Source organism: Maylandia zebra, linkage group LG22 (genome assembly GCF_041146795.1).
Source record: "Maylandia zebra isolate NMK-2024a linkage group LG22, Mzebra_GT3a, whole genome shotgun sequence".
NCBI classification, from domain to species: Eukaryota; Metazoa; Chordata; class Actinopteri; order Cichliformes; family Cichlidae; genus Maylandia; species Maylandia zebra.
The window spans coordinates 32,008,241-32,034,510 of NC_135187.1; the positions used below are offsets into that span (position 1 = coordinate 32,008,241).

A 26,270-nucleotide genomic window follows, 5' to 3' on the forward strand; every position below is an offset into this window, starting at 1 on the left:
ACTCAAGGTCCCCGTGCTAGGAAAACAGGTTTTGCAGCTGTTTGAGCTAAGATTTCCAAGTTATACACATAATGAAAACATATACTTTGTTTCGGTCGAGTTCCCCATTCAAATGCATGTAACAGTGAGAAACGCATTGTCTTGGCGAAAGAAAGCGTTTTTGTACAACTTCATATAAATAGCTGTAACTTTTGATAGAAGACTCAGACAAACATGTTTATGGCTTTATCTTATAGAACTCAAGGTCCCCGTGCTGGCAAAACAGGATTTGCAGCTGTTTGAGCTAAGATTTTCAAGTTATACACATAATGAAAACCTATACTTTGTTTCGGTCGAGTTCCCCATTCAAATGCATGTAACAGTGAGAAACGCACTGTCTTGGCGAAAGAAAGCGTTTTTGAACAACTTGATATAAATAGCTGTAACTTTTGATAGAAGACTCAGACAAACATGTTTATGGCTTTATCTTATAGAACTCAAGGTCCCCGTGCTGGGAAAACAGGATTTACAGCTGTTTGAGCTAAGATTTTCAAGTTATACATATAATGAAAACCTATACTTTGTTTCGGTCGAGTTCCCGATTCAAATGCATGTAACAGTGAGAAACGCACTGTCTTGGCGAAAGAAAGCGTTTTTGTACAACTTCATATAAATAGCTGTAACTTTTGATAGAAGACTCAGACAAACATGTTTATGGCTTTATCTTATAGAACTCAAGGTCCCCGTGCTAGGAAAACAGGATTTGCAGCTGTTTGAGCTAAGATTTTCAAGTTATACATATAATGAAAACCTATACTTTGTTTCGGTCGAGTTCCCCATTCAAATGCATGTAACAGTGAGAAACGCACTGTCTTGGCGAAATAAAGCGTTTTTGTACAATTTCATATAAATAGCTGTAACTTTTGATAGAAGACTCAGACAAACATGTTTATGGCTTTATCTTATAGAACTCAAGGTCCCCTTGCTGGGAAAATAGGATTTGCAGCTGTTTGAGCTAAGATTTCCAAGTTATACATATAATGAAAACCTATACTTTGTTTCGGTCGAGTTCCCCATTCAAATGCATGTAACAGTGAGAAACGCACTGTCTTGGCGAAAGAAAGCGTTTTTGTACAACTTCATATAAATAGCTGTAACTTTTGATAGAAGACTCAGACAAACATGTTTATGGCTTTATCTTATAGAACTCAAGGTCCCCTTGCTGGGCAAACAGGATTTGCAGCTGTTTGAGCTAAGATTTTCAAGTTATACACATAATGAAAACCTATACTTTGTTTCGGTCGAGTTCCCCATTCAAATGCATGTAACAGTGAGAAACGCACTGTCTTGGCGAAAGAAAGCGTTTTTGTACAACTTCATATAAATAGCTGTAACTTTTGATAGAAGACTCAGACCAAACATGTTTATGGCTTTATCTTATAGAACTCAAGGTTCCCGTGCTAGGAAAACAGGTTTTGCAGCTGTTTGAGCTAAGATTTTCAAGTTATACACATAATGAAAACCTATACTTTGTTTCGGTCGAGTTCCCCATTCAAATGCATGTAACAGTGAGAAACGCACTGTCTTGGCGAAATAAAGCGTTTTTGTACAACTTCATATAAATAGCTGTAACTTTTGATAGAAGACTCAGACCAAACATGTTTATGGCTTTATCTTATAGAACTCAAGGTCCCCTTGCTGGGAAAACAGGATTTGCAGCTGTTTGAGCTAAGATTTTCAAGTTATACATATAATGAAAACCTATACTTTCTTTCGGTCGAGTTCCCCATTCAAATGCATGTAACAGTGAGAAACGCACTGTCTTGGCGAAAGAAAGCGTTTTTGTACAATTTCATATAAATAGCTGTAACTTTTGATAGAAGACTCAGACAAACATGTTTATGGCTTTATCTTATAGAACTCAAGGTCCCCTTGCTGGGAAAATAGGATTTGCAGCTGTTTGAGCTAAGATTTTCAAGTTATACACATAATGAAAACCTATACTTTGTTTCGGGCGAGTTCCCCATTCAAATGCATGTAACAGTGAGAAACGCACTGTCTTGGCGAAAGAAAGCGTTTTTGTACAACTTCATATAAATAGCTGTAACTTTTGATAGAAGACTCAGACAAACATGTTTATGGCTTTATCTTATAGAACTCAAGGTTCCCGTGCTAGGAAAACAGGTTTTGCAGCTGTTTGAGCTAAGATTTCCAAGTTATACACATAATGAAAACCTATACTTTGTTTCGGTCGAGTTCCCCATTCAAATGCATGTAACAGTGAGAAACGCACTGTCTTGGCGAAAGAAAGCGTTTTTGTACAACTTCATATAAATAGCTGTAACTTTTGATAGAAGACTCAGACAAACATGTTTATGGCTTTATCTTATAGAACTCAATATCCCCGTGCTGGGAAAACAGGATTTGCAGCCATTTGAGCTAAGATTTTAAAATTATTCACATAATGAAAACCTATACTTTGTTTCGGGCGAGTTTCCCATTCAAATGCATGTAACAGTGAGAAACGCATTGTCTTGGCGAAATAAAGCGTTTTTGAACAACTTCATATAAATCGCTGTAACTTTTCATAGAAGACTCAGACAAACATGTTTATGGCTTTATCTTATAGAACTCAATATCCCTGTGCTGGGCAAACAGAACAGGTTTTGCAGCCGTTTGAGCTAAGATTTTAAAATTATTCACATAATGAAAACCTATACTTTGTTTCGGGCGAGTTTCCCATTCAAATGCATGTAACAGTGAGAAACGCATTGTCTTGGCGAAATAAAGCGTTTTTGAACAACTTCATATAAATCGCTGTAACTTTTCATAGAAGACTCAGACAAACATGTTTATGGCTTTATCTTATAGAACTCAATATCCCCGTGCTGGGCAAACAGAACAGGTTTTGCAGCCGTTTGAGCTAAGATTTTAAAATTATTCACATAATGAAAACCTATACTTTGTTTCAGGCGAGTTTCCCATTCAAATGCATGTAACAGTGAGAAACGCATTGTCTTGGCGAAATAAAGCGTTTTTGAACAACTTCATATAAATCGCTGTAACTTTTCATAGAAGACTCAGACAAACATGTTTATGGCTTTATCTTATAGAACTCAATATCCCCGTGCTGGGCAAACAGGTTTTGCAGCCGTTTGAGCTAAGATTTTAAAATTATTCACATAATGAAAACCTATACTTTGTTTCAGGCGAGTTTCCCATTCAAATGCATGTAACAGTGAGAAACGCATTGTCTTGGCGAAATAAAGCGTTTTTGAACAACTTCATATAAATCGCTGTAACTTTTGATAGAAGACTCAGACAAACATGTTTATGGCTTTATCTTATAGAACTCAATATCCCCGTGCTGGGCAAACAGGTTTTGCAGCCATTTGAGCTAAGATTTTAAAATTATTCACATAATGAAAACCTATACTTTGTTTCGGGCGAGTTTCCCATTCAAATGCATGTAACAGTGAGAAACGCATTGTCTTGGCGAAATAAAGCGTTTTTGTACAACTTCATATAAATAGCTGTAACTTTTGATAGAAGACTCAGACAAACATGTTTATGGCTTTATCTTATAGAACTCAAAGTCCCCGTGCTGGGAAAACAGGATTTGCAGCTGTTTGAGCTAAGATTTTCAAGTTATACATATAATGAAAACCTATACTTTGTTTCGGTCGAGTTCCCCATTCAAATGCATGTAACAGTGAGAAACGCACTGTCTTGGCGAAAGAAAGCGTTTTTGTACAATTTCATATAAATAGCTGTAACTTTTGATAGAAGACTCAGACAAACATGTTTATGGCTTTATCTTATAGAACTCAAGGTCCCCTTGCTGGGAAAATAGGAGTCATGAAAGTCATGAATAGTATATCTGAATCTTCCATCAAAAATTACAGCGATTTATATGAAGTTGTTCAAAAACGCTTTCTTTCGCCAAGACAGTGCGTTTCTCACTGTTACATGCATTTGAATGGGGAACTTGACCGAAACAAAGTATAGGTTTTCATTATGTGTATAACTTGGAAATCTTAGCTCAAACAGCTGCAAAACCTGTTTGCCCAGCACGGGGATATTGAGTTCTATAAGATAAAGCCATAAACATGTTTGTCTGAGTCTTCTATGAAAAGTTACAGCTATTTATATGAAGTTGTACAAAAACGCTTTATTTCGCCAAGACAGTGCGTTTCTCACTGTTACATGCATTTGAATGGGGAACTCGACCGAAACAAAGTATAGGTTTTTATTATGTGAATAACTTGAAAATCTTAGCTCAAACGGCTACAAAACCTGTTTGCCCAGCACGGGGACCTTGAGTTCTATAAGATAAAGCCATAAACATGTGTATCTGAGTCTTCTATCAAAAGTTACAGCTATTTATATGAAGTTGTACAAAAACGCTTTCTTTCGCCAAGACAGTGCGTTTCTCACTGTTACATGCATTTGAATGGGGAATTCGACCGAAACAAAGTATAGGTTTTCATTATGTGAATAACTCGAAAATCTTAGCTCAAGCCTGTTTGCTCAACACGGGGATACTGAATATTATAAGATAAAGCCATAACTACGTAAATCTGAATCTTCTATCAAAAGTTACAGCTAACTTCATGAAGTTGTACAAAAAGGCTTTATTTTGCAAAGATAGTGCGTTTCTGACTATTACATGCGAGACATGTGTCTATTTACTGTGTTTAAGACACTTTACAGGTCCCTCCCCTAATGAAGAGTAGTGAGCAGCTGATTGGACCATGGAACAGGTGACCACGTTCAAAAAGCCGCTCTGACAGCTCCAGAGGGGAGAGAGGGAGAGAGTGTGTGCAACGAGCGAGTAGCCTGACAGCCGTCGCGGTCCTGACCATGGTTTTCCCAGCCTGTGCTTATCTTGTGTATTTGTGTGAGGGTGAATTGTAAAAGCCGCTCCTAGTGCATTAGCTGAGAGCTTAGGCACTCGTGGGCTGAAGCGGAAGGGGTGAGCTGCCTTTTCTTTTGGAATCGTTTTCTCCTGTTTTCTTGGTCAGGGAGCGACGGATAGCTCTGTCATTTGTTTGTTCTTTTTCTTTCCTAGGTTTTAGTTAGTCTTTTCTGGTGGGTCTTAGTTGGTTTTGTTTATTATTTTGGCCTGGGCTCACCCTGGAGCTATGCTTCTTGTCCTTAAATAAAATCACCTTTTTTTACTCACAACTGGTTTGGATGTTTGGCTTGGGAACCAGGGCGGGGATTTGTATCTCTCTCCTCCAACCTTATGTGCGTCCCTACACGCCTAGATTAGGGGCGTAACATAAATGGAGTTCTCACACGAAACAAAGTATAGCTTTTTATTTTGTGAATAACTTAAAAATCTTAGCTCACATAGCTTTAAAACTGTTTGCTCAATGGGGATATTGAATTCTATAAGATAAAGCCATAAATACGTATATCTGAGTTTCCTATCAAAAGTTACAGCTGTCTTCATGAAGTTGTAAACCCTTTATTTCGCCGAGACAGTGCGTTTCTGACTTTTACATGCATTTGAATGGAGTTCTCGCACGAAACAAAGTATAGGCTTTCATTTTTTCAATAACTGGAAGCTCTTGGCTCAAACAGCTGCAAAACCTGTTTCCCCAGCACGGAGATGCTGAATTGTATAAGGCAAAGCCATATTGATGTGTGTCTGAGCCTTCTATCAAAAGTTACAGGTAACTTCAAGCTGTACAAAAACACAAAAACACAAAAGTTACAGCTGTCTTGAATGAAAGCATTATAGCAGCTTACCTCGATCATGTGGTAGAACAGACACATGGGCCACCTACGTGTCCTTCTACGGCAGGAGTAGTTGCCACAAACCTGCAAAACAAAAAGAAATGATCAGGTGACATGAACAGATTTATACAGCCATAAGCAAGAGATTCTTCCTGCCTGTGGGCGTCAAACTGGACCCCCCCCCCCCCCCCCCCCCCCCTCCTTACTGTAACTATCAAAACTATCATAGTCTAAAACTATCATCTCATATCAAAACTATTATAATCACATTATCTGACTTTATCAGTTATAACAATGAGAAACGGTAAACAATTTGGCAAATAAATTACTTATAATTGTGCTTACCTGGTCCAAATGATCCACAGTCCCTTTGCATTTGTTATAATCCAGGATGATGTGGGGCTTTCTCTTCCCAGAGTCCTGGACTTGTAGCTCACGGTGCCTGGTGCTCAATAAGACAACCTTTTTTCTTTGCTCAAATCTTTTTTTTTTTTTGACATGGTAGCATGAAACAGAAGAGCCCTGTCTCCCCATTTCACAGGCTTGTTGTCGTTTCATGTTGAGACCTGTACAGGCCAGCCAGCATCACAAGCCCCATGTAAGCCTGCAACTCCTCATCTATGTCCTTCCAGTCTTTTACTGACCTGTTGCCCCTGCAGGTTGGTGAAATGCAGGATTAACTGCATAATGTCCTCTGCAAAAAAAAGATGGAAAGTGCTCACAGGGCTGCTGATCCTATACGAATTGCATAATGGGTTGGTCCTGGGGTTAAAATGGGGGGAGGAAAAAATGGCAGGACCTCTTCGTGTGTGGGTTGCCACATGATTTCTCCATTTTTAGATCTCTACTGGCCATCCTCCAGTCTTGTCTCTTCCTCCTGCTCTTCTTCCTCCTTCTCCTTCTCCTCCTCCGCACATGAGCTGCAAAGCTCCTCGGTGCCTGGCAAAAATTCTTCTTCGCTGTCAGAAGTATCTCCACTGCTTGTGGAGAGTGCAAAACTGCAGCAACAGCCTCCTCTAAACTGAGTGCACGCTTCATTGTGTCTGTGCAGAAATGACCACTCAGACCAGGCTGCAAAGTATTCTCATAGACTTCAAAGGTGCACCTGAATAAACATGCTATACCATACATCCAATAAGAGAGAGGAGGCTCACTTTTGATCAAGAAAAAACATAAGCGCACGCCTTTGATCTCTCTCTCTCTCTCTCTCTCTCTCTCTCTCTCTCTCTCACACACACACACACACACACACACACACACATAATACCATTTTATGGTGGTTAGCTGTTTTATTGTCATGCATTTTACAAGGTAAGATAACCATGTCCTGTATTCAAAACCACTGAAAATGTCTATGGTGGTGCTGTGCCTAATATTGTGCTGGTGTATGCTGGGTAATCGCACAGCTAGCGACTGGGTGACTTTATTCACCCGCTTCGGCTGTTATCAGTCCATATCCCCTAGATATGGACCATCTCCTGCTAGATTGTTCAGAAGGTTGTTATCATCCATCCAGATGGAGGATCACTAACAGGAGCGTGGGATGACTCCAGAATCCACTCTGGCTGCAATCCGGTGGATACAGCAGTGTTTACAGGTAAGACCGTTTAAACGGACAGCATTTATAGAATGACTATTAAAAGTCAGACCAGCGAGTGTCAATAATGTTAATGTGGTTATGTTAGTAATACACCGAGTGCTAATATAACAGCTTTAAGATGCATTTGTAGATGTTATTACGTGTTTTACCGTCTTTATGGTGCTAGCTTAAAGTTACGGTGTAAACGTTAGCTTATATTGGAGTAAAGCTGTTACTGTTTAAACGATGTTAGCACAGAAATATTAGCTTCTGTCATGACTGACGAAGTTACTAGTTAATAAAGTTTCCAGTAAAGTGTTTAATCGCAGCCACAGACTGACAGCAAATATCTCGATTAGCTTCAGTGCATCTGTAATAAATATGTGCAAGTTTCAGTGCTTCGTTTAAACTGTATGATACTTATACTGACCCAGGGTCAGTGTAAAATACAATCCTAGCTGTGTGAACAAAGCCTGGCTCCTTTAATCCTGCATGAAAAACCTCAGGATGCAGGCTATTATTACTCTTTCCTGCTGGCACACCTGTCACACCTGAGAGTCAGCTAGAAACTTACAGTGACGTGGACATCATGCAAAGACTGCCAGACTCTGTAATACTGCAAATGATCAGTGACTCAAGTTAACACTAAACTTTAAACGGTACCTCTGTGTCTCTGTGTGCTGAACATTTAGGATTGAGTCAGGCTGCATTTGTGTTAGTCCTCTGACAGACTGGTGACCTGTCCAGGTGTGCTCTACCTATGACTACTGGGACAGGCTCTAGCTCCTGTAATAGAAATTTTATGTTATTCTCATTTAAAGCATTTAAGTGCTTATGCATATGCTTAGTTGTGACACTGTTATAGACTGTTCAATGAAAGTTTCTAAAACTAGATGAACTTACTTCAGCAGTTTGAGAAAACAACTCCCTTTATAGGTGCTGATAACGTCAAGGGCACAAAACAGCATAACCATTGATCCGTTAGGTTTCATAGCGAGACACGTGAAGTGGCAGAGCTGACATGACTGAACTGTGATGTTTGATGTGTGTTTGCTCTCCTGTGCACAGTAATAAATAGCATGATCACAGCTCTTTCTGTGTTGCAGACTTTATTAAAAAAATTCCATGACATCTACTATAACTGAACCAACCTGGTGCTCTTCATTTATGGAGGCTGTTGAGTCTGAATGTTGGATGTTGTGTATCTCGTGTTCTCTGGGCTTTGTTGTCCTCAGTCTTTTTGCAGGATCAGAAAACAAAACCGGGAGGCGCGTAAATGTTTCTTCTCCATGATGTTTCTTCAAATGTTTCTTCTGGATGATGATATGACCGTGACACGGGATGCCACCTTTGGTCTTGTGACGAAGCAAAGCTCAGGAAGAAGTGTGATTAAATGGTACCCACATGTTGAGAAGGATGTACAGGGCACCTGCAGCCAAATCCAAGCTTCAGCTTAGTTGTAGTTGCAGAATGCTATAGGACTGAGACATCTAAGGCATCAAATGTTTGATTAAACGGATGAAAAAGAGAAGTTTTTTCCCTATAATTATCACTTCTTAAAATCTGTAGCAACTTCAAGTCTGTCAGCATGCTGAGCATGCTCAAAATGTGACAATATATTTTTGTTCAATATTTAATTTCTTTCAGTTGCAATTGTTAAATGAAAAAATATATATTCTTATAATTTTTTATTAATCCTTTATTTATCCAGGTAAAAAATCTCATTGAGATTAAAAATCTAATTTCCAAGAGAGACCTGGCATCATAGCAACAAAAGTCACACACCACATAGGTATACAACATTTAAATTTAGCAAACGAATTTATCAAAAAAAACCCCACATATATCTGTATTAGTTTTAGTAAATTAATTTGACACCTGTATTGAAAATACCATATTGTATTCATACAGAATCAGTATGGTATCATTGTTTGTCTGTTCACTGATTGTTGAAGCTAAGAGCTACTTTGATCTGTTTAGATCTAAAGTATCCAAAGTTGAGTTCTAATGTTTCTTCACCCCTGTGTGTGTGATATGTGATTTCCTACATGCTGGCAGGGCAGAGCAGCAGTTTGTGCTCACAGATGGTGACGGTGTGGAGAGACGGTGGTATTTCCTCAGAAGAACCAGCAGAGTCACAAAGGACACCAGTCCATCTCACCACCTTGACTTGCTGACTGATGTTCGTCTGCACTGCACAGAGGAAATCAACTGACCGAGGTTTGTCCAGTGACGTGTTATGAAATGTATATTTGTTTTATGCTTACAGATATGTTTTTCTTGACAGAGGCTCTGCAGAGGTTAGACAAAGCAGAGAAAACATGTGCTTTACATTTTACTGTGATTTATTGAGATATTTGTTGCCTGATGTTCAGCAGGAATGGAGAAATAGAATCAAAGGGAGATGTTTTTCCTGTTTTTGTAATGATGTAAGTAAATCTTCAATATTATTTATTTGCTTGGTTATATTAGGAGCGTTTCTGAGTGAGGGGGAGAGGAGTCATCATCCAGGTAAAGTGACGTGGATCAGTGGATACACTTGTCTCCCCTTTAAAGGAGACGATCCAAGTCATCCTTAAATGTTAGCGCTTTCAAATACACAAACATTTTTAAAGGACAAAAATGAACATCCAACTTTGACTGTAATACAAAATAAATCTTTGCATGTGTGTTTTCAAACTCTCAGATGGGCAGTATATCAGTCTTGGACTGTCTAACCTGCCGGAGCAGCACTGAATGACCACCGCACGAGCATGTTCCTGCAACATTCAGCATCTGATCCTTCATCTGTGTGCTTCTGCTTTTGGTAAGTAGAGTTACCCAACTCCAGTAACTCTAAACACATGCCATCCATTTCTAACGGCCTGGTTACTTCCTGTCAGTTACTTTAGAAACCATGTGGTCACCTGACCTAACACTGTTTCTTCTTCTTCCCCTTAATGTTGAAGTGTCAAATGTCAAACAGCTGGAGAGGAAACTACACCAGTGTACTGGGATGTTTCAGCAACACGTGCCAGATGCTGTTCCTTCATGGTGACATCACCAGAGGCAGTCCCGCCCACCTCAGGACCCATTGATTATGATGATCTGATCCATCAAACCCCCAGCAGGTGAACTTTATTCATGACATAACACCGCAACAATGTAAAAAATTAAACAGCAACAGTCTAAATGTAAAGTGCATTCTAAAGTCCTCTTCAATAAATTGTATGCAAAGAGTCATTCAGGTCACTACAGAACCCAGAGTCTTCATCGTTAAATCTCTGGTTGCTTCAGTTTTTCTATCCTATATCAGATATTTTAAAGGTTAGCTTAGGTAAAGTTCCATTCTCATGGTGAGGCAAAGTGCTTTATGTGTGTGTGTGCGTGTCATGAACGGCTATAAAAGGCCTATAATTAAAGAACAAAGTGGGGTTTGAGTTCGAGTTGCGGCAGACTGTCACTACTTGTAAATGGAACGCAGCCTTCCTACGGCGGACAGCTAATAACAGGAATCGGACGCGGTCCAGCCAAGTCCACAGCAACCACCATAGCAACCGCCTAGCATGACCTTAAAAACATATTCTGTCTTCATAACTATCAAAATCGTGAAATGATTTGCAAAGTGTGAAAGTGTTACAGCTGCAGAGAGCTATGGCGGTATCTATGGAAGCTGTTTACATAGCTAATAATATACGATGTAACCATGGAGACAGTCAGTCACTTGAGCTAGCGGTGCATGTTTACTACAGTGAATAAGGTGATTGAGTGCACAGCGTCCACACTCTGCAGGGGGTAAAGACATTACTTCAATATTGTTTTATATTGATATATATTAGCCTTCTGTTGACCATCACCTCAGGTTCACCATTACAGTTTCAGATTACAGATGCACACTGTCTAAACACATTCAAAAACTCATGTCTCAGAAATAAGCACAGCTGTTCATGTTTGTCATTAGAGTTTTATTTGTAAGAAAATTATGAACTTCATATTGTGCATTAAATAAAAGAACATTTCACAACTCTGAGTCAACAGAAACAGGTAACAGAAATGTCTCTAATGTGTACAGTGTAGTGTAAGCATTAAAAGATCATAAAGGAAAAACTAACATTTATGTGAAACTAATTGTAATAAAAAATGAGCAGGTGCTTTATAGATTTAAAAGAAAGAATCTGAAAACAACACTTTTTTGGTCTAAGTGATCAAAGTAGAAAACAGAACTGATGTTCAAGAACAAACCGTAGCTGCACTAATATTACACATCTCGATCGTTGTACTGAACAGACATGTTGCTTTTAAAACCACATGCAGTGTGTGACCATGACTGTTCACTGAGACCATGAACGCCACTTCGCTGAAGCATTCTTCTTCTTCTTCTTGCCATTAAATTGGAAGCAGAAGCAGCACGAGCTGATTTGATCTACTGAAAGGAAAAAGCAGAACATCTGAGTTGAAACCAGTCAGCTGAAATCATTAAGACAGGAACAAATTCAATGCAGTGTCTCAAGTGGCTTAGCCTGTTACAACTGTTGATACAAGCTAAATACGGTTAACACACAGTGTCAGGGAGCTCCAGTGTGGGAACTAGTGGCTTTAGGTTTGTAGTCATTTAACTTTCATCCATTCATTCATTTAATTCAGGAGGAAGAAATGCCAGGTTGGTGCAGGCTGGTTACATGCATTTGGTCCCATGCTGTCTTTAATTAAATGACTTGGTTCATTTTATGGCTGGGCTGTATGTGGGGTTATATCATGTTATTTGGGCAGGAGTACCTGTCCCCTGTTAGACTTAGAAAGTTTCTCCATAAGTAGAGTTTCTAACTCTTCTAGCACATCTGTGGCTGACAGCTTTTTGGTGGCTCTTTTTACCCCACACTGGTTGTGAGTGTGTAAATAGCCCCACTAGTTATTTTGGGTTGCAGTTAACTAGGGAGGAAGGGGTGGGTATGCCATGATTAGGTGAATAACAATTATATGTGATACATAAATTTCACAATGCATGCATATATCTCTATCAATTAAACCTGGCCTGAGGGCTGCCATTTTTTACATTCAGTTATTTCTCTTAGAAATGTTGGAACTAAATAATGAATGTGTTACAGTTAAAGTGAAACACTGGTCAGTGTAAATGGCTCATTGGGACACAGAAACCTTTAAATTAAACCTGATATCTAGTGTCAAACAATATCAAAGCTGTAAAAGATGTTTACATTCAGAATTTATAAAACTATGATTGTAAATAAATTCAAACAAGTGAGCTTTTCTCTTTGTGCTGAATATCAACACTGTGGTTTCTTAGACTGTAAGCTTTACTTTAGTGCAACCAGTTGCAGAAGCTGCCACTCCAAATGTCTTTTGATAACAAGAAAAAAATACCTTTTCAGTACACGGCCTGAAGTTCTTCTCCGACATCTTCTGCAATCGGCTTTGTCTGCTGGTTTGAAGACAATAAACCACAAAAAAGATGATTTAGTCACTTTGTCTGTGTCATGCAGCTCGAATGTGTCGTGTAACGATGTTGAATAGCCGTCGTTATCCCTCTGCTTTGAGCCTTTTATCAAAAGTTACAGCTAACTTCATGAAGTTGTACAAAAAGGCTTCATTTCGCCGAGACAGTGCGTTTCTGACTATTACATGCATTTGAATGGAGTTCTTGCACGAAACAAAGTATAAGTTTTCATTATGTGAATAACTTGTATTTTACACTGACCCTGGGTCAGTATCAACTTCATGAAGACAGCTGTAACTTTTGATAGAGGACTCACACACACACATATTTATGGCTTTGCCTTATAGAATTCAGCATCTCCGTGCTGAGGAAATAGGTTTTGCAGCTGTTTGAGCTAAGATTTTCAAGTTATTCACAAATTGAAAACCTATACTTTGTGTCGGGCGAGAACTCCATTCAAATGCATGTAATAGCGAGAAACGCACTAACGTGGTGAAATAAAGCGTTTTTCCATAAACTTCATAAAGACAGCTGTAAATTTTGAGAGAAGACTCACACACACATTGGGGGGATATTGAAGTCTATAAGATAAAGCCATGAATATGTTTGTCTGAGTCTTCTATCAAAAGTTACAGCAAGCTCTATGAAGTTGATGAGAAACGCTTTACTTCGCCAAGACAGTGCGTTTCTCACTGTTACATGCATTTGAATTTAGTTCTTGCCCGACACAAAGTATAGGTTTTAATTTGTGAATAACTTGAAAATCTTAGCTCAAACAGCTGCAAAACCTATTTCCTGAGCACTGAGATGCTGAATTCTATAAGGCAAAGCCATAAATATGTGTGTGTGATTCTTCTATCAACAGTTACAGCTGTCTTCTTGAAGTTGATACTGACCCACGGTCAGTGTAAAATACAATCCTAGCTGTGTGAACAAAGCTTGGCTCCTTTAATCCTGCATGACAAACCTCAGGATGCAGGTTATTATTACTCTTTCCTGCTGGCACACCTGAGAGTCAGCTAGAAACTTACAGTGACGTGGACATCATGCAAAGACTGCCAGACTCTGTAATACTGTGAATGATCAGTGACTCAAGTTAACACTAAACTTTAAACAGTACCTCTGTGTCTCTGTGTGCTGAACATTTAGGATTGAGTCTGTATTGACTTTATTTATTGAGACTTTAATGTGCTAAAAGCAGGTTGAAGACAGCTCAGAAACATTTGAAGATTAAAATTTAGCATTATGGCTGCTGGTGGTTTGTAAAGCCTATACTCAGCTGTAGTTTTTGTTACTAATTTATGTTTGTTGTTGTTTAACACAGATTTCAGAAGAGCAAATATGCTTAATAGTTTAACTAGATTTCATTTGTCAGTGTGGGACTGCTGAGTCACCTGAAGAACTCATTTCATTCATTCTCCACATGATGTTCATATACAGAAATGTTTCACAGGAACTGGTTCCTCCCAAACTGTGAACTAGTGTGTTTCCATAGATTATCTCTGTATGAATGTACTTTTAAATGAAGGCAAGTGTTTGTCCTTTTTTGTTCCTCAGTTACAGTACGTGATATCTTGATATCAGGCGGTCAACACTGGGGGAAGACAAGAAGCAGACGTACTTCCAAGAGGGAGCTGCAGTGAGGACACAGCCAGGTCACTGAGGTCAGAGGTCAAAATCTGAAACAGCTCAGGTTTATATTTTAGGGGTTATAAAAAATCAAAATGTATTTATGAAGAAACCTTTAAATAATAGTCATAATTATGATTATTATAAGAAATATCAAACATTTAAGTGGATTTTCTGTTACACATATTGTATTAGCCCTGCAATAAACTGGCAGCCTGTCTTTGTCCTGTATCAGCTGGGATAGGCTTCATCCTCCCGCAACCCTGAATTGGATACATTGTATTCCAATTATGTAATCTGATCATTTACAAACTCAAGGTATCTAATCAAAATGTAAGTAATAATTATAAAATGGGAAAGCAGAAATAAGTGTGACATAAATGTAAATGTGTTAGCTGACATAGAGGACAGCTACATGTAGTCTGAAAAACCTTTGTTGTCAAGTTTGCAGGTATATCAGCACGAGACATTCTTACATAGAAGAGTCTGTTAAAGTCTCTAACTCAGCGAAGCATTATTGGTCCCGTCTGTTTGGATAAATATAGTAAGTTGATGTTTGTCCATTTATTGACACATTTTCTTAAGTGCTTATCCAGTTCAGGATCACAGTGGAGCTGCAGCTGGATATGTTCATTAAATAAACCTTACAAAAGTTAACAATAAACCTGCATCCATGTACGTTGTTGTCCACAGGATAAGAAAATCAAACTGGAACACTGTGGAACATGTTAATAAATGTTTGTGTGTTTATGCCTGTGTCTTTCACAGGAGGCGCTGGAAGGTTTCCCTAATAGTTCCTGGTGAATCAAAGCAGAACCATAAAGGTTGCTGGATTGCATGATGGCCTTACCCCTGAGCAGTCATCCTGTTAAAGGAGGAACCAGTTAGAAGCTGTTTTCAAAGTAGCTGAGCAGATTTCATCTCAAGTAAGCGATTAACTGTTTGTTCATCTGTTCTGCCACTTAAAGAGCATTTAAGGACGTCTTTTGAGTGTCCAGCTGAATTAATTCTACTGGCTCTCATGGTCATTTGTTATTATAGACATATTTTTCATGTTCATCCAGCTATTTAGTAAATTCTATCTATTTAGTAAAATCCGTCAGCTATAAAATGTAATATAAATATAAAAAATATCTAAATATCTCCTGCACTTTATATTTTAATGATGTAAGTCTGTTATCGTGTTACATTAGCATTCCTCACATATCAATGAGATGCTGTACAGTACAATCCTACTGATGCAGCAGAGGGATAACGACGGCTATTCAACATCGTTACACGACACATTCGAGCTGCATGACACAGACAAAGTGACTAAATCATCTTTTTTATGGTTTATTGTCTTCAAACCAGCAGACAAAGCCGATTGCAGAAGATTTCGGAGAAGAACTTCAGGCCGTGTACTGAAAAGGTATTTTTTTCTTGTTATCAAAAGACATTTGGAGTGGCAGCTTCTGCAACTGGTTGCACTAAAGTAAAGCTTACAGTCTAAGAAACCACAGTGTTGATATTCAGCACAAAGAGAAAAGCTCACTTGTTTGAATTTATTTACAATCATAGTTTTATAAATTCTGAATGTAAACATCTTTTACAGCTTTGATATTGTTTGACACTAGATATCAGGTTTAATTTAAAGGTTTCTGTGTCCCAATGAGCCATTTACACTGACCAGTGTTTCACTTTAACTGTAACACATTCATTATTTAGTTCCAACATTTCTAAGAGAAATAACTGAATGTAAAAAATGGCAGCCCTCAGGCCAGGTTTAATTGATAGAGATATATGCATGCATTGTGAAATTTATGTATCACATATAATTGTTATTCACCTAATCATGGCATACCCACCCCTTCCTCCCTAGTTAACTGCAACCCAAAATAACTAGTGGGGCTATTTACACACTCACAACCAGTGTGGGGTAAAAAGAGCCACCAAAAAGCTGTCAGCCACAGATGTGCTAGAAGAGTTAGAAACTCTACTTATGGAGAAACTTTCTAAGTCTAACAGGGGACAGGTACTCCTGCCCAAATAACATGATATAACCCCACATACAGCCCAGCCATAAAATGAACCAAGTCATTTAATTAAAGACAGCATGGGACCAAATGCATGTAACCAGCCTGCACCAACCTGGCATTTCTTCCTCCTGAATTAAATGAATGAATGGATGAAAGTTAAATGACTACAAACCTAAAGCCACTAGTTCCCACACTGGAGCTCCCTGACACTGTGTGTTAACCGTATTTAGCTTGTATCAACAGTTGTAACAGGCTAAGCCACTTGAGACACTGCATTGAATTTGTTCCTGTCTTAATGATTTCAGCTGACTGGTTTCAACTCAGATGTTCTGCTTTTTCCTTTCAGTAGATCAAATCAGCTCGTGCTGCTTCTGCTTCCAATTTAATGGCAAGAAGAAGAAGAAGAATGCTTCAGCGAAGTGGCGTTCATGGTCTCAGTGAACAGTCATGGTCACACACTGCATGTGGTTTTAAAAGCAACATGTCTGTTCAGTACAACGATCGAGATGTGTAATATTAGTGCAGCTACGGTTTGTTCTTGAACATCAGTTCTGTTTTCTACTTTGATCACTTAGACCAAAAAAGTGTTGTTTTCAGATTCTTTCTTTTAAATCTATAAAGCACCTGCTCATTTTTTATTACAATTAGTTTCACATAAATGTTAGTTTTTCCTTTATGATCTTTTAATGCTTACACTACACTGTACACATTAGAGACATTTCTGTTACCTGTTTCTGTTGACTCAGAGTTGTGAAATGTTCTTTTATTTAATGCACAATATGAAGTTCATAATTTTCTTACAAATAAAACTCTAATGACAAACATGAACAGCTGTGCTTATTTCTGAGACATGAGTTTTTGAATGTGTTTAGACAGTGTGCATCTGTAATCTGAAACTGTAATGGTGAACCTGAGGTGATGGTCAACAGAAGGCTAATATATATCAATATAAAACAATATTGAAGTAATGTCTTTACCCCCTGCAGAGTGTGGACGCTGTGCACTCAATCACCTTATTCACTGTAGTAAACATGCACCGCTAGCTCAAGTGACTGACTGTCTCCATGGTTACATCGTATATTATTAGCTATGTAAACAGCTTCCATAGATACCGCCATAGCTCTCTGCAGCTGTAACACTTTCACACTTTGCAAATCATTTCACGATTTTGATAGTTATGAAGACAGAATATGTTTTTAAGGTCATGCTAGGCGGTTGCTATGGTGGTTGCTGTGGACTTGGCTGGACCGCGTCCGATTCCTGTTATTAGCTGTCCGCCGTAGGAAGGCTGCGTTCCATTTACAAGTAGTGACAGTCTGCCGCAACTCGAACTCAAACCCCACTTTGTTCTTTAATTATAGGCCTTTTATAGCCGTTCATGACACGCACACACACACATAAAGCACTTTGCCTCACCATGAGAATGGAACTTTACCTAAGCTAACCTTTAAAATATCTGATATAGGATAGAAAAAATGAAGCAACCAGAGATTTAATGACGAAGACTCTAAAACCCACTGTCTTGAAAAGCGTTTTTGTACAACTTCATATAAATAGCTGTAACTTTTGATAGAAGATTCAGATATACGTATTCATGACTTTATCTTATAGAACTCAATGTCCCCGTGCTGGGCAAACAGGTTTTGCAGCCGTTTGAGCTAAGATTTTAAAATTATTCACATAATGAAAACCTATACTTTGTCTCAGGCGAGTTTCCCATTCAAATGCATGTAACAGTGAGAAACGCATTGTCTTGGCGAAATAAAGCGTTTTTGAACAACTTCATATAAATCGCTGTAACTTTTGATAGAAGACTCAGACAAACATGTTTATGGCTTTATCTTATAGAACTCAATATCCCCGTGCTGGGCAAACAGAACAGGTTTTGCAGCCGTTTGAGCTAAGATTTTAAAATTATTCACATAATGAAAACCTATACTTTGTCTCAGGCGAGTTTCCCATTCAAATGCATGTAACAGTGAGAAACGCACTGTCTTGGCGAAATAAAGCGTTTTTGAACAACTTCATATAAATCGCTGTAACTTTTGATAGAAGACTCAGACAAACATGTTTATGGCTTTATATTATAGAACTCAATATCCCCGTGCTGGGCAAACAGGTTTTGCAGCCGTTTGAGCTAAGATTTTAAAATTATTCACATAATGAAAACCTATACTTTGTTTCAGGCGAGTTTCCCATTCAAATGCATGTAACAGTGAGAAACGCATTGTCTTGGCGAAATAAAACGTTTTTGAACAACTTCATATAAATCGCTGTAACTTTTGATAGAAGACTCAGACAAACATGTTTATGGCTTTATATTATAGAACTCAATATCCCCGTGCTGGGCAAACAGGTTTTGCAGCCGTTTGAGCTAAGATTTTAAAATTATTCACATAATGAAAACCTATACTTTGTCTCAGGCGAGTTTCCCATTCAAATGCATGTAACAGTGAGAAACGCATTGTCTTGGCGAAATAAAGCGTTTTTGAACAACTTCATATAAATCGCTGTAACTTTTCATAGAAGACTCAGACAAACATGTTTATGGCTTTATCTTATAGAACTCAATATCCCCGTGCTGGGCAAACAGGTTTTGCAGCCGTTTGAGCTAAGATTTAAAAATTATTCACATAATGAAAACCTATACTTTGTTTCAGGCGAGTTTCCCATTCAAATGCATGTAACAGTGAGAAACGCATTGTCTTGGCGAAATAAAGCGTTTTTGAACAACTTCATATAAATCGCTGTAACTTTTCATAGAAGACTCAGACAAACATGTTTATGGCTTTATATTATAGAACTCAATATCCCCGTGCTGGGCAAACAGGTTTTGCAGCCGTTTGAGCTAAGATTTTAAAATTATTCACATAATGAAAACCTATACTTTGTTTCAGGCGAGTTTCCCATTCAAATGCATGTAACAGTGAGAAACGCATTGTCTTGGCGAAATAAAGCGTTTTTGAACAACTTCATATAAATCGCTGTAACTTTTCATAGAAGACTCAGACAAACATGTTTATGGCTTTATCTTATAGAACTCAATATCCCCGTTCTGGGCAAACAGGTTTTGCAGCCGTTTGAGCTAAGATTTTAAAATTATTCACATAATGAAAACCTATACTTTGTCTCAGGCGAGTTTCCCATTCAAATGCATGTAACAGTGAGAAACGCACTGTCTTGGCGAAAGAAAGCGTTTTTGAACAACTTCATATAAATCGCTGTAACTTTTCATAGAAGACTCAGACAAACATGTTTATGGCTTTATATTATAGAACTCAATATCCCCGTGCTGGGCAAACAGGTTTTGCAGCCGTTTGAGCTAAGATTTTAAAATTATTCACATAATGAAAACCTATACTTTGTTTCAGGCGAGTTTCCCATTCAAATGCATGTAACAGTGAGAAACGCATTGTCTTGGCGAAATAAAGCGTTTTTGAACAACTTCATATAAATCGCTGTAACTTTTGATAGAAGACTCAGACAAACATGTTTATGGCTTTATCTTATAGAACTCAATATCCCCGTGCTGGGCAAACAGGTTTTGCAGCCGTTTGAGCTAAGATTTAAAAATTATTCACATAATGAAAACCTATACTTTGTTTCAGGCGAGTTTCCCATTCAAATGCATGTAACAGTGAGAAACGCATTGTCTTGGCGAAATAAAGCGTTTTTGAACAACTTCATATAAATCGCTGTAACTTTTCATAGAAGACTCAGACAAACATGTTTATGGCTTTATATTATAGAACTCAATATCCCCGTGCTGGGCAAACAGGTTTTGCAGCCGTTTGAGCTAAGATTTTAAAATTATTCACATAATGAAAACCTATACTTTGTTTCAGGCGAGTTTCCCATTCAAATGCATGTAACAGTGAGAAACGCATTGTCTTGGCGAAATAAAGCGTTTTTGAACAACTTCATATAAATCGCTGTAACTTTTCATAGAAGACTCAGACAAACATGTTTATGGCTTTATCTTATAGAACTCAATATCCCCGTTCTGGGCAAACAGGTTTTGCAGCCGTTTGAGCTAAGATTTTAAAATTATTCACATAATGAAAACCTATACTTTGTCTCAGGCGAGTTTCCCATTCAAATGCATGTAACAGTGAGAAACACACTGTCTTGGCGAAATAAAGCGTTTTTGAACAACTTCATATAAATCGCTGTAACTTTTCATAGAAGACTCAGACAAACATGTTTATGGCTTTATATTATAGAACTCAATATCCCCGTGCTGGGCAAACAGGTTTTGCAGCCGTTTGAGCTAAGATTTTAAAATTATTCACATAATGAAAACCTATACTTTGTTTCAGGCGAGTTTCCCATTCAAATGCATGTAACAGTGAGAAACGCATTGTCTTGGCGAAATAAAGCGTTTTTGAACAACTTCATATAAATCGCTGTAACTTTTGATAGAAGACTCAGACAAACATGTTTATGGCTTTATCTTATAGAACTCAATATCCCCGTGCTGGGCAAACAGAACAGATTTTGCAGCCGTTTGAGCTAAGATTTTAAAATTATTCACATAATGAAAACCTATACTTTGTCTCAGGCGAGTTTCCCATTCAAATGCATGTAACAGTGAGAAACGCATTGTCTTGGCGAAATAAAGCGTTTTTGAACAACTTCATATAAATCGCTGTAACTTTTCATAGAAGACTCAGACAAACATGTTTATGGCTTTATCTTATAGAACTCAATATCCCCGTGCTGGGCAAACAGAACAGATTTTGCAGCCGTTTGAGCTAAGATTTTAAAATTATTCACATAATGAAAACCTATACTTTGTCTCAGGCGAGTTTCCCATTCAAATGCATGTAACAGTGAGAAACGCATTGTCTTGGCGAAATAAAGCGTTTTTGAACAACTTCATATAAATCGCTGTAACTTTTGATAGAAGACTCAGACAAACATGTTTATGGCTTTATCTTACAGAACTCAATATCCCCGTGCTGGGCAAACAGAACAGGTTTTGCAGCCGTTTGAGCTAAGATTTTAAAATTATTCACATAATGAAAACCTATACTTTGTTTCGGGCGAGTTTCCCATTCAAATGCATGTAACAGTGAGAAACGCATTGTCTTGGCGAAATAAAGCGTTTTTGAACAACTTCATATAAATCGCTGTAACTTTTCATAGAAGACTCAGACAAACATGTTTATGGCTTTATATTATAGAACTCAATATCCCCGTGCTGGGCAAACAGGTTTTGCAGCCGTTTGAGCTAAGATTTTAAAATTATTCACATAATGAAAACCTATACTTTGTTTCAGGCGAGTTTCCCATTCAAATGCATGTAACAGTGAGAAACGCATTGTCTTGGCGAAATAAAGCGTTTTTGAACAACTTCATATAAATCGCTGTAACTTTTGATAGAAGACTCAGACAAACATGTTTATGGCTTTATATTATAGAACTCAATATCCCCGTGCTGGGCAAACAGGTTTTGCAGCCGTTTGAGCTAAGATTTTAAAATTATTCACATAATGAAAACCTATACTTTGTCTCAGGCGAGTTTCCCATTCAAATGCATGTAACAGTGAGAAACGCATTGTCTTGGCGAAATAAAGCGTTTTTGAACAACTTCATATAAATCGCTGTAACTTTTCATAGAAGACTCAGACAAACATGTTTATGGCTTTATCTTATAGAACTCAATATCCCCGTGCTGGGCAAACAGGTTTTGCAGCCGTTTGAGCTAAGATTTTAAAATTATTCACATAATGAAAACCTATACTTTGTTTCAGGCGAGTTTCCCATTCAAATGCATGTAACAGTGAGAAACGCATTGTCTTGGCGAAATAAAGCGTTTTTGAACAACTTCATATAAATCGCTGTAACTTTTGATAGAAGACTCAGACAAACATGTTTATGGCTTTATCTTATAGAACTCAATATCCCCGTGCTGGGCAAACAGGTTTTGCAGCCGTTTGAGCTAAGATTTTAAAATTATTCACATAATGAAAACCTATACTTTGTCTCAGGCGAGTTTCCCATTCAAATGCATGTAACAGTGAGAAACGCACTGTCTTGGCGAAAGAAAGCGTTTTTGAACAACTTCATATAAATCGCTGTAACTTTTCATAGAAGACTCAGACAAACATGTTTATGGCTTTATATTATAGAACTCAATATCCCCGTGCTGGGCAAACAGGTTTTGCAGCCGTTTGAGCTAAGATTTTAAAATTATTCACATAATGAAAACCTATACTTTGTCTCAGGCGAGTTTCCCATTCAAATGCATGTAACAGCGAGAAACGCACTGTCTTGGCGAAATAAAGCGTTTTTGAACAACTTCATATAAATCGCTGTAACTTTTGATAGAAGACTCAGACAAACATGTTTATGGCTTTATATTATAGAACTCAATATCCCCGTGCTGGGCAAACAGGTTTTGCAGCCGTTTGAGCTAAGATTTTAAAATTATTCACATAATGAAAACCTATACTTTGTTTCAGGCGAGTTTCCCATTCAAATGCATGTAACAGTGAGAAACGCATTGTCTTGGCGAAATAAAACGTTTTTGAACAACTTCATATAAATCGCTGTAACTTTTGATAGAAGACTCAGACAAACATGTTTATGGCTTTATCTTATAGAACTCAATATCCCCGTGCTGGGCAAACAGGTTTTGCAGCCGTTTGAGCTAAGATTTTAAAATTATTCACATAATGAAAACCTATACTTTGTCTCAGGCGAGTTTCCCATTCAAATGCATGTAACAGTGAGAAACGCATTGTCTTGGCGAAATAAAGCGTTTTTGAACAACTTCATATAAATCGCTGTAACTTTTCATAGAAGACTCAGACAAACATGTTTATGGCTTTATCTTATAGAACTCAATATCCCCGTGCTGGGCAAACAGGTTTTGCAGCCGTTTGAGCTAAGATTTAAAAATTATTCACATAATGAAAACCTATACTTTGTTTCAGGCGAGTTTCCCATTCAAATGCATGTAACAGTGAGAAACGCATTGTCTTGGCGAAATAAAGCGTTTTTGAACAACTTCATATAAATCGCTGTAACTTTTCATAGAAGACTCAGACAAACATGTTTATGGCTTTATATTATAGAACTCAATATCCCCGTGCTGGGCAAACAGGTTTTGCAGCCGTTTGAGCTAAGATTTTAAAATTATTCACATAATGAAAACCTATACTTTGTTTCAGGCGAGTTTCCCATTCAAATGCATGTAACAGTGAGAAACGCATTGTCTTGGCGAAATAAAGCGTTTTTGTACAACTTCATATAAATCGCTGTAACTTTTCATAGAAGACTCAGACAAACATGTTTATGGCTTTATCTTATAGAACTCAATATCCCCGTGCTGGGCAAACAGGTTTTGCAGCCGTTTGAGCTAAGATTTTAAAATTATTCACATAATGAAAACCTATACTTTGTTTCAGGCGAGTTTCCCATTCAAATGCATGTAACAGTGAGAAACGCATTGTCTTGGCGAAATAAAGCGTTTTTGAACAACTTCATATAAATCGCTGTAACTTTTCATAGAAGACTCAGACAAACATGTTTATGGCTTTATCTTACAGAACTCAATATCCCCGTGCTGGGCAAACAGAACAGGTTTTGCAGCCGTTTGAGCTAAGATTTTAAAATTATTCACATAATGAAAACCTATACTTTGTTTCGGGCGAGTTTCCCATTCAAATGCATGTAACAGTGAGAAACGCATTGTCTTGGCGAAATAAAGCGTTTTTGAACAACTTCATATAAATCGCTGTAACTTTTGATAGAAGACTCAGACAAACATGTTTATGGCTTTATATTATAGAACTCAATATCCCCGTGCTGGGCAAACAGGTTTTGCAGCCGTTTGAGCTAAGATTTTAAAATTATTCACATAATGAAAACCTATACTTTGTCTCAGGCGAGTTTCCCATTCAAATGCATGTAACAGTGAGAAACGCATTGTCTTGGCGAAATAAAGCGTTTTTGAACAACTTCATATAAATCGCTGTAACTTTTCATAGAAGACTCAGACAAACATGTTTATGGCTTTATATTATAGAACTCAATATCCCCGTGCTGGGCAAACAGGTTTTGCAGCCGTTTGAGCTAAGATTTTAAAATTATTCACATAATGAAAACCTATACTTTGTTTCAGGCGAGTTTCCCATTCAAATGCATGTAACAGTGAGAAACGCATTGTCTTGGCGAAATAAAACGTTTTTGAACAACTTCATATAAATCGCTGTAACTTTTGATAGAAGACTCAGACAAACATGTTTATGGCTTTATCTTATAGAACTCAATATCCCCGTGCTGGGCAAACAGGTTTTGCAGCCGTTTGAGCTAAGATTTTAAAATTATTCACATAATGAAAACCTATACTTTGTTTCGGGCGAGTTTCCCATTCAAATGCATGTAACAGTGAGAAACGCACTGTCTTGGCGAAATAAAGCGTTTTTGAACAACTTCATATAAATCGCTGTAACTTTTCATAGAAGACTCAGACAAACATGTTTATGGCTTTATCTTATAGAACTCAATATCCCCGTGCTGGGCAAACAGGTTTTGCAGCCGTTTGAGCTAAGATTTAAAAATTATTCACATAATGAAAACCTATACTTTGTTTCAGGCGAGTTTCCCATTCAAATGCATGTAACAGTGAGAAACGCATTGTCTTGGCGAAATAAAGCGTTTTTGAACAACTTCATATAAATCGCTGTAACTTTTCATAGAAGACTCAGACAAACATGTTTATGGCTTTATATTATAGAACTCAATATCCCCGTGCTGGGCAAACAGGTTTTGCAGCCGTTTGAGCTAAGATTTTAAAATTATTCACATAATGAAAACCTATACTTTGTTTCAGGCGAGTTTCCCATTCAAATGCATGTAACAGTGAGAAACGCATTGTCTTGGCGAAATAAAGCGTTTTTGAACAACTTCATATAAATCGCTGTAACTTTTCATAGAAGACTCAGACAAACATGTTTATGGCTTTATCTTATAGAACTCAATATCCCCGTTCTGGGCAAACAGGTTTTGCAGCCGTTTGAGCTAAGATTTTAAAATTATTCACATAATGAAAACCTATACTTTGTCTCAGGCGAGTTTCCCATTCAAATGCATGTAACAGTGAGAAACGCATTGTCTTGGCGAAATAAAGCGTTTTTGAACAACTTCATATAAATCGCTGTAACTTTTGATAGAAGACTCAGACAAACATGTTTATGGCTTTATCTTATAGAACTCAATATCCCCGTGCTGGGCAAACAGAACAGATTTTGCAGCCGTTTGAGCTAAGATTTTAAAATTATTCACATAATGAAAACCTATACTTTGTCTCAGGCGAGTTTCCCATTCAAATGCATGTAACAGTGAGAAACGCATTGTCTTGGCGAAATAAAACGTTTTTGAACAACTTCATATAAATCGCTGTAACTTTTGATAGAAGACTCAGACAAACATGTTTATGGCTTTATCTTACAGAACTCAATATCCCCGTGCTGGGCAAACAGAACAGGTTTTGCAGCCGTTTGAGCTAAGATTTTAAAATTATTCACATAATGAAAACCTATACTTTGTTTCGGGCGAGTTTCCCATTCAAATGCATGTAACAGTGAGAAACGCATTGTCTTGGCGAAATAAAGCGTTTTTGAACAACTTCATATAAATCGCTGTAACTTTTGATAGAAGACTCAGACAAACATGTTTATGGCTTTATATTATAGAACTCAATATCCCCGTGCTGGGCAAACAGGTTTTGCAGCCGTTTGAGCTAAGATTTTAAAATTATTCACATAATGAAAACCTATACTTTGTCTCAGGCGAGTTTCCCATTCAAATGCATGTAACAGTGAGAAACGCATTGTCTTGGCGAAAGAAAGCGTTTTTGAACAACTTCATATAAATCGCT

At 37.8% G+C, this 26,270-nt stretch overlaps 1 long non-coding RNA gene across 5 annotated transcripts; it reads left to right on the plus strand.

The window, feature by feature from the left end:
• Positions 1-6,986: 6,986 nt before the first annotated feature.
• LOC106674662 (uncharacterized) lies at positions 6,987-17,222 on the plus strand. Of its 5 annotated transcripts, none has more exons than XR_013095322.1 (9): positions 6,987-8,699; positions 9,362-9,523; positions 9,776-9,814; positions 9,990-10,109; positions 10,252-10,413; positions 14,292-14,398; positions 15,132-15,289; positions 15,717-15,774; positions 16,728-17,222. It is a non-coding gene; the product is annotated as an uncharacterized LOC106674662 (long non-coding RNA). The 5 variants fall into 5 exon arrangements; XR_013095318.1 differs by having other exon boundaries at positions 6,988-8,699; positions 9,776-9,884; positions 14,292-14,405; XR_013095317.1 differs by having other exon boundaries at positions 6,990-8,699; positions 14,292-14,405.
• The last annotated feature ends 9,048 nt before the right edge of the window (positions 17,223-26,270 follow it).